Source organism: Arachis hypogaea, chromosome 1 (assembly GCF_003086295.3).
Source record: "Arachis hypogaea cultivar Tifrunner chromosome 1, arahy.Tifrunner.gnm2.J5K5, whole genome shotgun sequence".
NCBI classification, from domain to species: Eukaryota; Viridiplantae; Streptophyta; class Magnoliopsida; order Fabales; family Fabaceae; genus Arachis; species Arachis hypogaea.
The window spans coordinates 36,052,509-36,058,551 of record NC_092036.1 but is presented as its reverse complement, the minus strand read 5'-3'; the positions used below and the strand labels follow the sequence as shown (position 1 = coordinate 36,058,551).

The window sequence follows — 6,043 nt, the reverse complement described above, 5'->3', positions numbered from 1 at the left end:
CAGATGACAGGCTTTTCCATTCACAAGCTGGTATGGAGAGGTGATGAGCGGATAATTTGTACGCTTTTGGCATTATTTTTAGTATGTTTTTAGTATGTTTTAGTTAGTTTTTAGTATATTTTTATTAGTTTTTAGTTAAAATTTACTTTTCTGGACTTTACTATGAGTTTGTGTGTTTTTCTGTGATTTCAGGTATTTTCTGGCTGAAATTGAGGGACTTGAGCAAAAATCTGATTCAGAGACTAAAAAGGACTGCAGATGCGGTTGGATTCTGACCTCCCTGCACTCGAAGTGGATTTTCTGGAGCTACGGAACCCCAATTGGCGCGCTCTCAACGGCGTTGGAAAGTAGACATCCTGGGCTTTCCAGAAATATATAATAGTCCATACTTTGCCCAAGATTTGATGGCCCAAACTGGCATTCCAAATCAGCTCAAAACTGCCCGGCGTTAAACGCCGGAACTGGCACAAGAATGGGAGTTAAACGCCCAAACTGGCACAAAAGCTGGCGTTTAACTCCAAGAAGAGTCTCTACACGAAAATGATTCAATGCTCAGGTCAAGCACACACCAAGTGGGCCCGAAAGTGGATCTTTATGTCATTTACTCATCTCTGTAAACCCTAGGCTACTAGTTCTCTATAAGTAGGACCTTTTACTATTGTATTTTCATCTTTGGATCATTTTTAGATCTTTTGATCACGTTTGGAGGCTGGCCTCACGGCCATGCCTAGACCTTGTTCTTATGTATTTTCAACGGTGGAGTTTCTACACACCATAGATTAAGGTGTGGAGCTCTGCTGTACCTCGAGTATTAATGCAATTACTATTGTTCTTCTATTCAATTCAACTTGTTCTTGTTCTAAGATATCACTTGTTCTTCAACTTGATGAATCTGATGATCCGTGACACTCATCATCATTCTCACCTATGAACGTGTGACTGTCAATCACCTCCGTTCTACCTTAGATTGGGTGGATATCTCTTGGATTCTTTAACCGGAATCTTCGTGGTATAAGCTAGAATTGATGACTGCATTCAAGAGAATCCGGAAGGTCTAAACCTTGTCTGTGGTATTCTGAGTAGGATTCAATGATTGAATGACTGTGACGAGCTTCAAACTCCTGAAGGCTGGGCGTTAGTGACAGACGCAAAAGAATCACTGGATTCTATTCCAACCTGATTGAGAACCGACAGATGATTAGCCGTGCCGTGACAGGGTGCGTTGAACATTTTCACTGAGAGGATGGGAGGTAGCCACTGACAACGGTGAAACCCTACATACAGCTTGCCATGGAAAGGAGTAAGAAGGATTGGATGAAGACAGTAGGAAAGCAGAGAGACGGAAAGGACAAAGCATCTTCATACGCTTATCTGAAATTCCTACCAATGAATTACATAAGTATCTCTATCTTTATCTTTATGTTTTATTCATCATTCATAACCATTTGAGTTTGCCTGACTAAGATTTACAAGATGACCATAGCTTGCTTCATACCAACAATCTCTGTGGGATCGACCCTTACTCGCGTAAGGTTTATTACTTGGACGACCCAGTACACTTGCTGGTTAGTTGTGCGAAGTTGTGATAAAGAGTTGAGATTACAATTGTGCGTACCATGTTGATGGCGCCATTGATGATCACAATTCCGCGCACCAAGTTTTTGGCGCCGTTGTCGGGGATTGTTCGAGTTTTCGGCAAGCTTTTGGTCCGGTAACATCAGTGCCAAATTTTTGATCCGGCAATAGCACCAAGTTTTTGGCGCCGTTGCCGGGGATTGTTGAGTTTGGACAACTGGCGGTTCATCTTGTTGCTTAGATTAGGCATTTTTCTTCAGAGTTCTTAAGAATGAATTCTAGAGTTTCAAGGTGATGTTCTTATCATCACCAAAGCTGATTGATTTTCATCAATTTAGCTCTTGAATGCAATGTCCTGCTAAAGCTTGGCTAGCCATGTCTAATTCCTTTAGACTGAAGCTTTAGACTAACATTGCATGATTCCTGGAATTCTCATTAAGAAGTTTGATATCTTTATTTTCCTCTCCACTTAATTTTCGAAAAAACCAAAAAAAATTACAAAATCATAAAATCCAAAAATATTTCTTGTTTGAGTTTAGTGTTTCATTTTAAGTTTGGTGTCAATTGCATGTTTTTGTCCTTCTTGCATTCATTCATGTGTCTTAAGTGATCTTCAAGATGTTCTTGATGATTTCATTACTCTGATCTTTAAATTCTCTTGACTTGAGTGTTTGTGTTTCTCATATGCATTCTCATTTTGTTAGTGTCAGTAGTATACAAACTGCTAAGTTTGGTGTCTTGCATGCATTGTTATTTGATTTTAGTTGCATTTTGATTATTCCTCATTATTAAAAATCCAAAAATATTTTTAATTTGTGTCTTTTCAAGTCAATAATACAGAGAATTGAAGATTCAGAACATACAACAGAGGAATTACATAGAAAAAGCTGGGCGTTCAAAACGCCCAGTGAAGAAGGGCAAACTGGCGTTTAAACGCCAGCCAGGGTGCCTGGCTGGGCGTTTAACGCCCAAAAGGGTAGTGTTTTGGGCGTTAAACGCCAGAATGTGCACCATTCTGGGCGTTTAACGCCAGGATGGCACAAGAGGGAAGATTTTGTTTTCAAATCAAATTTTTTTCAAGTTTTCAATATTTTTCAAAATCAAATCTTTTTCAAATCATATCTTTTCAATCAAATCTTTTTCAAAATCAATTTCTTTTCATTCTCAAAAATACTTGCTAACAATTAGTGATTTGATTCAACAATTCAAGTATGTTGCCTTTTCTGTTGAGAAAGGTTCAATGTTTGAATCATATCTTTTCTTGTTAGCCAAGTCATTAGTTTTCAAAATCAAATCTTTTTAAACTGTTTTTCAAATCATATTTTCTCAATCACATCTTTTTAAAACCATAACTTTTCAATCATATCTTTTTAATTTCTAATTTCAAAATCTTTTTCAAAAAACACTTGATTTCTTTTCCACTCAGTTTTCGAAAATCAATTGGTATTTTTCAAAATGTTTTTAAAAATCTTTTACTTAATTTTCAAAAATTACTTCCCTTCTTCTCACATCCTTCTATTTATGGACTAACACTATTCCTCAATGAACAATTCGAACTCCATCTCTCTTGATAATTTCAAAGACAAAAGCATTCTTGTTGAGGCTGACCCTGAACCTGAAAGGACCTTGAAGCGAAATCTAAGAGAAGCTAAGGCACAACTCTCTGTAGAGGACCTAACAGAAATCTTCAAAGAAGAAGAACCCATGGAAGCCGAAAACAACAACAACAATGCAAGGAAGGTGCTGGGTGACTTTACTGCACCTACTCCTGACTTCTATGGGAGAAGCATCTCTATCCCTACCATTGGAGCAAACAACTTTGAGCTTAAGCCTCAATTAGTTTCTCTAATGCAACAGAATTGCAAGTTTCATGGACTTCCATTGGAAGATCCTCATCAGTTTTTAGCTGAATTCTTGCAAATCTGTGACACTGTCAAGACTAATGGGGTTGACCCTGAGGTCTACAGACTTATGCTATTCCCTTTTGCTGTAAGAGACAGAGCTAGGATATGGTTGGACTCACAACCTAAAGAAAGCCTGAACTCTTGGGAAAAGCTAGTCAAATGCCTTCTTGGCAAAGTTCTTTCCACCTCAAAAATTGAGTAAGCTTAGAGTGGAAGTCCAAACCTTCAGACAGAAGGAAGGAGAATCCCTCTATGAAGCTTGGGAAAGATACAAACAATTAATCAGAAAGTGTCCCTCTGATATGCTTTCTGAATGGAGCATCATAGGTATTTTCTATGATGGTCTGTCTGAACTGTCCAAGATGTCCTTGGATAGCTCTGCTGGAGGATCTCTTCATTTAAAGAAGACGCCTACAGAAGCTCAAGAGCTAATTGAAATGGTTGCAAATAACCAATTCATGTACACTTCTGAAAGGAATCCTGTGAACAATGGGACAAATCAGAAGAAAGGAGTTCTTGAGATTGATACTCTAAATGCCATATTGGCTCAGAACAAAATATTGACCCAGCAAGTCAATATGATTTCTCAAAGTCTGTCTGGAATGCAAAATGCACCAAGCAGTACTAAGGAAGCTTCATCTGAAGAAGAAGCTTATGATCCTGAGAGCCCTTCAATGGAAGAGGTGAATTACATGGGAGAACCCTATGGAAACACCTATAATCCTTCATGGAGAAATCATCCAAATCTCTCATGGAAGGATCAACAGAGACCTCAACAAGGTTTCAACAACAATAATGGTGGAAGAAACAGGTTTAGCAATGGCAAGCCTTTTCCATCTTCTCAGCAACAAACAGAGAATTCTAAGCAGAACACCTCTGACTTAGCAACCATGGTCTCTGATCTAATCAAAACCACTCAAAGTTTCATGACTGAAACAAGGTCCTCCATTAGAAACTTGGAGGCACAAGTGGGTCAGCTGAGCAAGAAAATTACTGAACTCCCTCCTAGTACTCTTCCAAGCAACACAGAAGAAAATCCAAAAGGAGAGTACAAGGCCATCAACATGGCCGAATTTGGAGAGGAGGGAGAGGCAGTGAACGCCACTGAGGAAGACCTCAATGGACGTCCACTGGCCTCCAATGAGTTCCCTAATGAGGAACCATGGGAATCTGAGGCTCCCACTGAGACCATAGAGATTCCATTGGATTTACTTCTGCCATTCAGGAGCTCTGATGAGTATTCTTCCTCTGAAGAGGATGAGTATGTCACTGAAGAGCAAGTTGCTAAATACCTTGGAGCAATCATGAAGCTAAATGACAAGTTATTTGGTAATGAGACTTGGGAGGATGAACCCCTTTTGCTCACCAAAGAATTAGATGACTTGTCTAGGCAGAAACTACCTCAAAAGAGACAAGATCCTGGGAAGTTCTCAATACCTTGTGCCATAGGCACCATGACCTTCAAGAAGGCCTTGTGTGACCTAGGGTCAAGTGTAAACCTCATGCCTCTCTCTGTAATGGAGAAGCTAGGGATCTTTGAGGTGCAAGCTGCAAAAATCTCACTAGAAATGGCAGACAATTCACGAAAACAAGCCTATGGACTTGTAGAGGATGTTCTGGTAAAAGTTGAAAACCATTACATCCCTGCTGATTTCATAGTCCTAGAGACTGGGAAGTGCATGGATGAATCCATCATCCTTGGCAGACCCTTCCTAGCCACAGCAAAGGCTGTGATTGATGTGGACAGAGGAGAATTGATCATTCAAGTGAATGAAGAATCCTTTGTGTTTAAGGCTCAAGGATATCCCTCTGTCACCATGGAAAGGAAGCATGATGAGCTTCTCTCAAAACAGAGTCAAACAGAGCCCCCACAGTCAAACTCTAAGTTTGGTGTTGGGAGGCCACAACCAACTTCTAAGTTTGGTGTTGAACCCCCACATTCAAACTCTAAGTTTGGTGTTGGGAGGTTCCAACATTGCTCTGAGCATATGTGAGGCTCCATGAGAGCCCACTGTCAAGCTACTGACATTAAAGAAGCGCTTGTTGGGAGGCAACCCAATCTTATTATATTTATCTATCCTCTTTTGTTATTTTATGTTTTCTGTAGGTTGATGATCATGAGAAGTAACAAAATCAATTGAAAAAAAAACAAAAACAGAAAGAAAAATAGAAAGAAAAACAGCACACCCTGGAGGAGAACTTGCTGGCGTTTAAACGCCAGTAAGGCTAGCAGATGGGCGTTTAACGCCCAGTCTGGCACCATTCTGGGCGTTTAACGCCAGAAAGGGGCACTAGTATGGCGTTAAATGCCAGGAAAGGGCAAGAAGTTGGCGTTAAACGCCAGAAATGGGCACCAGCTCGACGTTTAACGCCAGGATTGGCACAGGGAGCAATTTTGCTCGCCACTTGGTGCAGGGATGACTTTTCCTTGACACCTCAGGATCTGTGGACCCCACAGGATCCCCACCTACCCCACCACTCTCTCTCTTCTTCACCCATTCACCAATCACCTCAACACCTCTTCCCCAAAAACCCATCACCTATCAAATCCAATCTTTCTCTTC

General features: G+C 40.3%; 1 non-coding gene across 1 annotated transcript; it reads right to left on the bottom strand.

Annotated features, from left to right (window-relative positions):
- Positions 1–3,679: 3,679 nt before the first annotated feature.
- On the bottom strand, positions 3,680–3,787 carry LOC112712356 (small nucleolar RNA R71). The gene has a single exon (XR_003157765.1). It is a non-coding gene; the product is annotated as a small nucleolar RNA R71 (small nucleolar RNA).
- Positions 3,788–6,043: the final 2,256 nt, after the last annotated feature.